Source organism: Dendrobates tinctorius, unplaced genomic scaffold (assembly GCF_039654945.1).
Source record: "Dendrobates tinctorius isolate UK_male_01 unplaced genomic scaffold, ASM3965494v1 ptg000083l, whole genome shotgun sequence".
Taxonomy (NCBI): Eukaryota; Metazoa; Chordata; class Amphibia; order Anura; family Dendrobatidae; genus Dendrobates; species Dendrobates tinctorius.
This window is the reverse complement of record NW_027361751.1, coordinates 9,047,774-9,060,249: the sequence shown is the minus strand read 5'-3', so window position 1 is coordinate 9,060,249 and position 12,476 is coordinate 9,047,774.

The window sequence follows — 12,476 nt, the reverse complement described above, 5'->3', positions numbered from 1 at the left end:
TAATGTTTTTTTCCCAGCATGTCTTCTGGATCAGAATATTCTCCTACCAGGCAAGAATTGGCAGACGCAGAGCGTGAGGTGAGTATTTTGCTGCCTTTGTGTAAGTATACCTGCTGCTACAAAAGGGTAATTATTTCTGTTCTTTTTCAGATCTCAGCATCGGACCAGCCAAGTGAGCCGGAACAGCTGGAGCAGCGTCCACAAGGCACGGCGGGAAGGAGACGCACTGTAAGTATCTTTTTTTTGGTTCTTTTGCCTATTAATGTTTTGTATTCCTGTTTTTCTGGCCTGCTTTTCTCCCCTTTTTTTTCCATCTATATCATTCTCCACAACTACAAAGATTCTAAATGTATTTCTTTTCTAGGTTCCTCAATGGGATGAAGACGTGTATCTCGACAATGAGCAAATCATCAGCCTTGTCCAGGAGCGTGTCCCGTTGTGGGACAGCCGTGACCAGCAGTACAAAGATATTGTGGTGACCCGGCAGCTCTGGAATGAAGTGGCCGCAGCGTTGATGGAGGGCTGGGACAGCGCCTCTGCAACTGTCAAAAAGGCGTTCAGTAAGTATTTCTCTGTTGTGCGATGCTGCATTGACTCTTGTTCCTGATGATACATGTGTGTTTATTGAAAGATATTTACTTGCAGTAAACACACAAGTGTCCTCAGGTTCAATAGTGTACGCATTGTGTATTGTCATGCTGTATAGTTCATGCTTCACTCTTGTTCCTGAGGATACATGTGTGTTTATTGCAAGATATATACTTGCAGTAAACACACAAGTGTCCTCAAGTTCAACAGAGAATGCATTGTGTATTCAATTTGTTGGGATGCCGCCTTGACTGTTTGTCAAGTTCACTCCGGTGTGTTTTGATACAGATGTTACCACCTGTGCATTGTATAATATAAATTTCTTTTTCTTTGCCATTTTCTCAACAGTGGACAAAGTCCGCACACGTTGACCGCTTCAACACTGATGTTCGTGCTGAGGGACAGGTTCGCAGTGGCTCAGCGGCAAGGAGAAGAACCAAGCACCGCTATCATCGCACGTTGGAATTCCTACGACCAGTCCTTGCCACCAGAGCGCAAGTTTTTTTTTTTTTTTTAATTGAACCTAATCGTTCATTTTCTATTCCACAGCTGATCCGTCTTTAAAATGCTTGATACTAATGTTTAGCTTTTGTTTCCACAGCACCTGGAGCAGCACCCTGCAACCTGTCCCGGGAGCGGTTCTTCATCGATCGACCTCGGACCCGTCCCAGCGATCCGACAGCCAGGAAGCAAGTTGCAGGTCAGCAACACAGACAGCTGGTGACCAGGAAGCTGGTCAATCAGGTGTTCCCCTGTCCCAGGTCTCTGCCACTGGTTATGCGGGCACTTCCCGCCAGCGGCAGAGGGCCTTGGACAGGCCTGTCTTGCCCGAGTTCATGCACTTGAGCGAGGCCTTTCATGCCAGCCTCAAGACGCTGTCCGAAAGAGTGGAAAGTGGATTTTCACTAATGGAACGTGGTTTTAACTACATTGAACACCTCTTCCACTCTTCTGCACAGCGCCTTGACCGGCTGGAGGCCGACCTCAATAGACCAGCGCACCATTTCTTTAGTAAAATTGAACGGGGCATGGCGGATCACCTTTGTCCTGAGCAACAGCTGACTGTGTTACACGCCTGCAACACTGCTTACTTGCAGGGTATGCAGCAGAATCAGTAGGTGCAGCAGTCAGTGTTGTCATTCCCACCTGTGCCACCTCTGACTCGCTTCACCACAGTGCCGACTTCTGCTGCTTATCAATGCACAGCCACATGCATTCCTAACCAAGCCGGACACCACAAATCAACACAAATGCCAAGTGCTGCTGGACACTCCACAACCGCCACCACCATGTCAAGCGCTGCTTCGGTCTGGAGCACCAGTACTGCCACGGTGACATCAGCTTGGCGCACAAGCGCAAAATCATCTTGGGCCACAGCAACCTCTTCTCCTGTTCGGAGCACAGAGAGATCATCATCTCCAGATCGGAGCACCGCCACTTCTCAACTGTATGAGAGCACCGCCACAACTCCTCACCATTCAAGGACCACAGCCACCACCCCTCTTCAGAGGAGCACCACCACCACCCCTCTTCAGAGGAGCACTGGCCCCACATCTCTTCTTAGGATTACCGCCACCACTTCGCCTCCTCATAGCACTGCCATCACTCATCAGCGGAGCACCGCCACCACTTCGCCTCCTCATAGCACTGCCACCACTCATCAGAAGAGCACTGCCACCACTTCGCCTCGTCATAGCACCGCCACCACTCCTCATCAGAGGAGCAGCGCCAACACTTCGCCTGATAGGAGCACCGCCACCTCTTCTCCTACTAGAAGCACCGCGCACAATTCACCTTTGATGAGCACCGACACCGCAATCTCCTCCAAGGAGCACCGCCAGCACCACCACAGAGAACCCTAGGGGAGACCCACATTCCTTATTTTTTTCTGCACGATCACAGTCCACCAGCTCTAGGTGTTCAAGTAATGTAAGGCGGTCACACGGTGCTAGTCGGTCCAGGCTGGTGACTCCTGCCCCAAAGAAGACCAAGAAACAAAATACTTTGTTAGTCCCCCTCTCCTTCTGATGTTTCTCAACCTGCCTCCTTTTCCATGCCTGAACTCCCTTCCCCCACAAATTTAGTTGCCCCTTCACCTAGAACCCCTTCCTCAATTTCCAGCCATTCCTCGTCTCTCCACACCCCTAAAGTATCCCATTCTTCCCACAAACCTCCTGCAAAGGGAAAATATTTTTTTTATTTTGTAACTTTTTTTTCTTTTGCCGCATACACACAATGCGCTGTACAGTTTGCGTTTTTGGGAACACATAGCTCCATTAATGACACATGTTTCATGTGTCAATCTTGGAGATATGTGTTGTCAAAACAACAAATCTATATGACTTGCAATTTCCAAATCCCCTCAGTGTCTTTTCTCAGGTAATATCGCAAAGACTGACTAGAGTACGGTGTTGAGTGCAAGGCCTATCTATTGTTAACTTGCCTTGTATCCTTAACAATTAATATGGTGTTTTTTAACATTTAACTGTTTGGAATGCAATCCCAGGTTATTATTGATAGACCTTGTAAATAACCTCATCCTCTATTCAGTGTTTGTTTATAAAGTGAGGAGATTATGTGGAAAATACACGCCATATGTTCAGTAACCTGGCCATGTATCAGAATTTTAAATTAAAAAACAGAGTATAGTACAGGTATAAACACAGGTGTTTTATTAACATACCAAAAACAAATTGCTTTACACCATTTGCTCTTGCCATGCCACCCGTCCTACATCAGAGTTGAAGTGGACCGCAAATTGGTGCCTCATTTGCCCTACTTCAACGGATGACCTGAGAAGGGTGCTGGTTAAATTGTGGCAAGGGGTTAGGAGCGTCATCATCGAGTTCAAAATGCGGGTGCTCTCTAACCATCACAAAATTGTGTAGTACAACACAGGCCTTCACCACCTCATCCACGGTTTTCAGTTTAAGGTTAATGGCTGTGCCGAGAATGCGCCATCTGGACACAAGTATACCAAAGGCACACTCTACAGTTCTTCTTGCCCTGGTCAGCCTGTAATTAAACATTTGTTTGGTTTGGTCCAAGTCCCGGCTGGAGTAGGGTTTGAGGAGGTTTTGGCACATCTGGAATGCCTCATCCCCAACCATTACAAAGGGCTGTGGCGGACCTTCGGTGTTGGGAAGAGGCCATGGCATAGGAAAATTGAACTGGTTGCCATACAACCTCCGGCCCCTGTCAGAGTTCTTAAAAGCTTGGGAGTCATTTCCACGGCCAAATGCCCCAATGTCCACTGCAACAAACTTACAGTCTGCATCAGAAATGGCCATGAGTGCTGTAGAGAAGTACTTTTTATAGTTGTAGTACTCTGATCCAGTTCTCTTGGGTTTTATAATCCTGATGTGTTTCCCATCCACCACACCCAAACAGTTAGGAAAATTTCAGACAGTCCAGAATCTTTCTGCATTTTCAATCCACTTTTCCACAGTGGGCAGGGGCATAAATTCTGGACAGAGAACGGCCCACAAAGCCCGGCAGGTGTCCGCAACTATTCCAGACAAGGTGGATATTCCTAGCCGGTACTGGAAGTGCAGTGAAGAGTGTCTCTCCAGTAGCCAGGAATCTGTGACACAAAGAAACAACCAAAATTAATATTTGTGTATATGGATTTTTACCACAACCAAAAACACACAAAAAAGGGCGTACCAAGGAATAAAAATGCATCTTTTTCTTTAATAAATGGTAGAAAAATAATGCTGCAGCCCAAGTACATGTCAGTTCAAGAATTCTGCCAACATAGAATAGTACATCAGAGAGCAAATTAAATTAGGCAGGCATTGGTTTTGCAATACTACGTACCGTAATGTGACCAGGAGACGTTCCTCAGGAGGAATCGCACGACGAAGCTGTGTGTCCTGTCTCCGGATTACATCTTGTACACAACCAAGCAAATCCCTGAAGCTTTGTTGGGACATCCGTGTGTAATCAGTAAATTTATCCGGGTTTGCCTGTAGCTCGCTGTAGAGGGTGTGGTACGCTCCATGGCTCTCCCAGAGTTCAACAATTGGATGAATCCACAAACGCCGCCGCTGCCGTCTTCGCTGTCTCTCTCTCCCTTTGTTCATGGCAAGCAACTGCATAAGCCTGAGACATCCTGATGTCCAGATCCAAGTTGAAGTGAAAACTTTTCCAGCGCAGATCCATGTAGTCAAGAAAAAAAACAAGCAAATGTGAAGAATAGCTGTAAACAGGGTCTATATAAAGAATTCAAATAACACACGCCCACTGCTGTCCAATTGGTGGAGTCTGTTGCACTAATTGGTCAAGGATTATTACTCGTGTTTGTGACGACATGCGCAATAAAAACACAAACGTATGAAAAACGCTTTAAAATGCATACAAACGCTGAGTTTTTTGCCTTAACGCGCATAATGAGGCGAGAAAAAAGCGCAGCGTTTGTAAGCGTTTTTGTCATGCGTTTGATGTGCGCACGAAACACAGCGCAATAAAACGCTAGTGTGAAACTAGCCTTAGCACAACAATTTGGCAGCGTTGGAATCACAATGTAGCAGAATTGGCACAAATATAGCAGAATTGGTTTAATGAAGTAGCAGAGTTGCAAAAACAATATAATAGTGTGCAACCATGATGTTATCAGAGGTGGCACAATGATGTTGCAGGGTTGGAACCACTATTTGAAGGGAAGGAGACTCTGAATTGTATTAGCAAAAATGCAAACTGCTCCACAGCCCGTGTCTGGATTAAATAACTCAGACAGATTATGTAATTGGATTGCATCAGTTTACTACTTAATACATAGGAGAGGAGACAGAACTGGCTGGGGATGCGGAGTGATGCAGTGCTGGTACCAGGACAGGCAACACATCCATAGATATAAAAATACAGTATCATATATTCTCCAAAAAATATGACATAGTGGTCATGGGAGATTTCACCTATCCAGACATTTGTTGGGATTCTCTCTCAGGCAAAACTAACAGGTCAAGCAAATTCTTAACCTCTTTTGCTGTCAACTTTATCTTCCAAAAGGTAGGGGAGAAAACAAGGCGATCTGTTACCTTGGATCTAATCCTTATAAACAGGGAGGAAATGGTTGAGGAGGTAAGAGTGGCTGGGACCCTAGGAGGTAGCGACCATGCTGTTTTAGAAATTTGGATAACTAGAGGAGGAAGACCTGTGAAGACTCCGACTTCAAGGTTAGATTTCAGAAAGGCAGATTTTAAGGTACTCAGAAATAGAATCGGAGGGATCCAATGGCTGGATATCCTTAAGGACAAAAATGTCGAGGAAGGATGGGAAATTTTGAAAAATGAGATTCTCAACGCACAATCGTTAACAATTCTGAAAAGAGAGAAGAATAGGAAGCATTTAAGGAAACCAGGATGGATGAACACAAAAGTTAAACACATGCTAAAAAGGAACAAAGAAATGTTTATCAAATGGAAAGAGGGAGGCATATCTAAAAAAGAATATAATGCTGTCTGCAGAACCTGCAGGGGACGTATCAGATTATCTAAAGCTGACAATGAATTATGGCTTGCAAGAGATGTCAAAAACAATAATTAAGGTTTTTGGGGATATGTCAAAGGCAAAAGAAAAGTCAAAGATTCTATAGGATTTTTACAGGATGAAAATGATGAAATGGTAAGAAAAGATGTTGAGAAGGCCGAACTTTTAAATTGCTATTTTGCATCTGCTTTCTCTCAGAAAGGAAATGTAACATCAACTGATATTCACTGTCCTATTAATGAAATCCAGGCTGTCTATAAACAGAGTGCGAGAATATTTAGCTTACATAAATTAATTCAGGTCTCCAGGTCCATATTTTGGGCACCACATTTTAAACACCCCAGAGTACTGAAAGAGATAGCAGAAGAAGATTTTTAACCACTCTTCGTAATCTTTAGAAAGTTTTTGGAGATCAGGAGAAATCCCAGAAGATTGGAGAAGAGCAAATGTTGTTCAAAAAGTTGGAGAAGGCGGACGCAGGGAACTATAGGCCGGTGAATCTGACTTCTGTACCAGGAAAGATCTTTGAACAAATTATTAAACAACTTGTATGTACGTGTACCTGGATAAGAATGAAGTGATTAACAAGAATCAGCATGGGTTTGTAACTAAAAAGTCATGTCAGACTAACTTAATTTCCTTCTATGACAGAATCACTTGACTGGGTGGATCAGGGAAATGCTGTAGATATAGTATATTTTGACTTCAGCAATGCATGTGACAATGTATCGCGCACCATCCTTATTTAAAAAATGACTCTGTATGGAATGGACATAGGCAACTGTTAAGTGGATTCATAACTGGCTTAGTGATCAGACTGAAAGAGTGGTCGTAAATGGCTGCACATCCAGTTGGAAGAATGTCTCAAGTGGGGTACCACAGGGCTCTGTCCTGGGCCCTGTATTGTTCAACATCTTTATCAATGATTTAGATGAAGGAATTGAGGGTACACTGATTAAATTTGCTGATAACACAAAGTTAGGAGGGAAAGCTAATAGAGAAGCGAGAGGATTCAAAAAGATATAAATAAACTGGAGCAGTGGGCAGCAACTAACAGAATGGTTTTTAACAAGGAAAAATGCAAAGTACTACATCTGGGCAATAAAAATGAAAAAGCATATACAGAATGGGAGGAATAGGGCTAAGCAACAGCACATGTGAACAAGACTTGGGTATACTAATAGATCATAAACTAAACATGAGTCAACAGTGTGATGCAGCAGCAAAAAAGTCCAATACAATTCTAGGATGTATTAACAAGCATACAGTCTAGATCACGTGAAGTCATTATTGCCTTTGGTCAGACCTCATCTGGAATACTGTGTCCAGTTTTGGGCACCACATTTTAAAAAAGACATCAACAAACTGGATCAAGAAGAGAAGAGCGACCAGAATGGTGACCGGTCTGCAAACCATATCCTATGAGGAACAGGTACAGGATTTGGGAATGTTTAGCTTGCAAAAAAGAAGACTGAGAGGAGACTTAATAGCTGTCTACAACTATCTCAAGGGCTGTCACATTGTAGAAGGATCATCTTTATTCTCATTTGCATAAGGAAGGACTAGAAGCAATAGGATGAAACTAAATGGGAGGAGAAACAGATTAGATATTAGAAAAAACTTTTTGACAGCGAGGGTGATCAATGAGTAGAACAGGCTGCAACAAGAGGTGGTGAGTTCTCCCTTCAATGGAAGTCTTCAAACAGAGGCTGGACAGATGTCTGTCTGAGATGATTTAGTGAATCCTGCTTTCAGCAGGGGGTTGGACCAGATGACCCAGAAGGTCCCTTCCAACTCTACCATTCTATGATTCTATGTAAAGTTAGTAAGTTTACCTCTAGTTATAGAGAAAAAATATGATTATATGGATCAGGCACAATAGTCACTTTTTATATTAATTTTATTAGTGATTAACGGATCAGCCATGATTTGTGCTGTCTCCTAGGTTGTCTCCCAGTGTTGTACAATCAGAATACATCTGACAGTGATTGACAAAGAAATGGTGGTGATAACACAGACCACAGCCGGTCTGTGCTGCTATTGAGAGGCAAATCAGTAATTAAAGTAATTTATAAAAATTGTACTGAAATTATGCAAGCTTCTGTACGATAATCTCTCTCCATTATAACTACACTTTAAGCTACTCCGAAAATAATATTCAATTCAAAATGTCAAATGAAATTCTGCTGTTTTGTAAACCTTTGTTTTCCTTTAATACAGTCTAGAAACAAACCCTATCTACAGCCAGATCCTGAAGTTATATGTTACTCTCTTCTATATATCTCCTTCTCCTCCTTTTACTAATCTACAGGCAGTGAAAAAAAGGGCAGATATAAATTGATTTCTGTATTCTAATGGCTGGATGGTATCTGCACTACTCTCCACCTCCATTGATTTCCTTATTTAAAGAAATGTTCAGATTTTTATGCAAATAAAGCCTTATCACTGTTCAGTGAAAATTCTAGAATGTAATGACACTTTTTCTGGGGGGACATACGGTAAGTTTTCTGGTTTAAAAGTCAGGATTCTCGTGAGGAAAAATGGAAGTGTGGTCTAGCAGAAGAAAGGGGCCTCGGCTGATGTACAGTTTTACTATAATTTGTCAGAAATTGATCTAAATTACATACAGTACATGCAGCAGTGAAAAAATATTCTGGTACATAAATAGACAAAGATGTGCTAAATTTATTGTACTTCCTAATAATCTGGAGCTTTTTATTTTTGTTTAAGACTGGTTTATGTAATTCTTTGGGGGAAATTCATCAGCAGCTCAAAACCACCAAACTGGCATTAAAAATCTCCAAACTGTTGCAAGTGGTGTTTTGGGCAAAATAAAAAGATAAAGAAACTGTGTTATTGCATCAATCCTGATAACAATCCCAGTGGAGCTGCTGCGGTTTTAGCGATCAATTCTACTATCCCAAAAATTAAATGAGCGAAATAGCAAATAACTACTGCACTACAGATTTTTTACTGAACTGGTTATTTTGAAACCAAATACTCTGTTCACATTATACTTTATGTGTACTGGGTGGTGATCTTCCCCTTTCTATCAAGCTTTATGGTGTAGTGGTTAGTTGCTATTTAATTCATTTTGCCCAAAATACCAGCCGTATGGAAACCATTCCCCGTTATCTGGTTTCTGTCCAGCGAACACTCCAGTTCTGAACCTGCGTACCTCTCTGGGGATCAGCTGTTGTGTGTTCAAGGGCTGTCCTGGAGTAGCACCTGGCATCCATCTGGAGCCAAGTCTAGCCACACCATCAGGGACTATAGCGAAGAGTCAGCCCCTCCAGGCTCTCCTCAGTCCATGGCATAGTGGGTCCACTATCCATGCTTGAGCTTTACTTCGTCGACATTTCAATTAAATGAAACGCTTTGGCAGGAGATTCAAGAGGACCCCACTGCTGACACATAGACATAAAAAACTAGACTGCAGTTTGCCAAAACGTACATGAGTAAGCAAAAATCGTTGTGGGAACGCGTTTTGTGGACAAATGAGACTAAGAGCATTTTGGTAAAGCACATCCATTCTACTGTGTACCAAAAATAGAATGCGGCCTACAAAGAAAAGAATATAGTACCTACAGTCAAATATCTTTGAGGTCAAATATGTTTTGTGGTTGTTTTGCTGCCTCTGGCACTGGGTGCCTTGACAGTGTGCAAGCCATCATGAAATCTGACGATTACCAAAGGATTTTTGGTTGCAATGGCACACTCCACCCATCAGCCCGTGGCGGTTTTAATTACAGCAGGATCCTACCTAACCGTGTTAATGTAGACTTCAGTCTAGGGGAGGAATCAATAGCTGCTCTCAGCTGCGGAGTGCTGAATGAGATCCATAGAAGCCGGCAGCAGCAGGTGATGAGAAAGCTCTCACTTCACATCAGTTGTTGCTGAGCAGTCTAGGAGGCCGCCGGCACCGGGTATAGAATGACGCACTCACCGCAATGCCGGCTCAGTCACAGACTGCACACACAGCACGGGAGCGTCTAGAATGGAGTTGGTTCACTATTATGGAGGGTGACCATACATGTGTGACCAAATCACTGCTGCATATGAGAGATACAGATGCTTTTCTTGGCAATGGTAGGAATTCAAGCATTCAGTTTTTCGGCAAACAAAAAATAGCCGGTTGCTGGTCCATGTACAACACACAACATATGGACTTTTAGGTGTATGGGTTGTCTTGCTTAGTTTGAGCCAATATCTTTGTATGCAGTTATAATTGTGAATTCAGATTTGTGCAGCTGGATAAATCTTTTATTTTCTTTACATATTGGTTACCTTTCTGCTGCATGATGTTCTTTTTATTTTTCCTTTCTTTTCAGAACCTGTTCAGCAGTGTGGAACCTCCAAAACTTTTAGAAACATACACAAAAGAAACTTTATGGGTGAGACCCTGCTACATAAGGCGTGTAAAAAAGGGGACTTGGAACAAGTTAACACTCTGATTGCAGCTGGGATAAATGTCAATCATAAAGATAATGCCGGTAAGTGTGCAAAACATTCTATTGGAAAATCAAAAGTTTATTGCTTAAAGAATTACTTTACTGTACAGTATTTTGTGAAGAAGTGCTTCATTGAGAATTATAATAGTATAGCGATTTATCTAATGTGCATTTTGTAACATTCTTTTCCGACTTTTCTGAAGTATTAGGGATATGTTTGGCCAAGATATTTCAGGATCTTTAAGTATCAACATTTTTGAAAGTTTGAGAGAATTGCACTTTTGCAATCTAGCAGCATTCGTCCTGATGAAAGGATGTGTTCGACCTTGAAGCGAGTGAACCTTTTTTTAAAAAGAAAAAAAACAAAACAAAAAGCTAATATATTAACCTGACAGCAGGATGTTGTTAAGTAAAGGACAGACATAGCCATATTAGCGCTGTTACTCTGAATGAAATGGTACCGGTGGTGAAGAATGAGTGTTTGAAGATTTCTCCCAAACATAGCGTTGTGCATCAGGGCTCACAGACAGAGAAAAAAGGACTTAAAAATCCTGTAAATTTTAGCAAAAACACATCACAGAAAATAGCCTCACCAAACCTCATTAGACAAGGTTTGGTGAGGCTATTTTCTGTGATGTGTCGTTGTGCATCAGGGCGAAATTATGACTAAGGTCTTCCGCTCTACCACGGCCCCTCCACTGCCTCTGGTGTCTTTATATTCTTCATGGGATCTCAGGGGGTATCGTTTCTCTTTGTGGAGAGTGACATCCCTAGCCTGGCATGCCAGTGTGAAAAGACTTACAAGCCATGTCACTCGCCACAACATGTAACGTTACCCCATAGATGCCACTAAGAAGTCTCCAGTGCAGCAAAATCAGATCTCATTATTTGCACTGACTAGGGGCAACACCTCGAAACACTGCATCTGCAATTTGAGAATCTGGTTTGTTTTTTATTTATTAAGTCATATTATTTATTTATTAAGTAATGTGGCAAGGGTCGATAGTGACTTTTAGGATTGTTACCCCCAATAGTTGCACACATTGATCTCCTCGCAGTCTTTAGGAATATTGTCCTGGTAGCATTGCATGCACAGATTCACCTCCTAGCAGTCCTCAATAAAATGATACTGTGGCGATACATGCACAGATTGAGATTTTAGCTCATTCTTGAACCTATATCTAAATCTGCGCATTTGCCGCCACCGACTACTATCAACTATTTTCCTGAAGACTGCCAGGAGATCAGTGTGCGCAAGTTCCGCCAGCGGCTAGGGCAGAGACAACGTAAAATTTAAAACCTGAAGAATATAAAGACACCTGGGGCAATGGAGGGACTGTGCCAGAGCTGAAGACCCTATCCACGGTCCAGCCCCACAGTCGTACCCTGATGCACCAAGTTGTAATTACAAGAAAACTTCAATCACTTGTTACACAAAAAACATAAAATTAATTTTTTCACCGCAGGTATTTTATTAGTGTAACAGCGCCAATTTAGCCATGCCTGTACTTGGCAAAATCCTGCTGACAGGTTCTCTTTAACCATCCCTGAGTCCACCCTATTACTTTGAATAACTCCAACCCTCTGTTACACTATCAGCAAACATCAGTCTAAAATAAAAAGACATTTAACGGTAGATACAGGGAGACAGTTGCAAAATTGGTGGTAACTTCTTATAGACAAACTTACTTGATTCCACCAGCAATCAACCCTTTTTAGGTCACCGCACCCAGTTACCTGTTGACATGTGATAAGGGTTTTTACCTGGCCTCCAGAAGTTATGAATTAATTTTCTTTTCCAAACTTTTTTTTAAAGATCCACACACAAGTAATCACATTTCTAGCACGGTCCCTGACTAGTAAGGGTGACATTCTGTTATGTAAAAAAAAGGAAAGAAGCCAGCGCTGATAGTGGTCAGAATGCAATACATAAAGTGCATATGCACA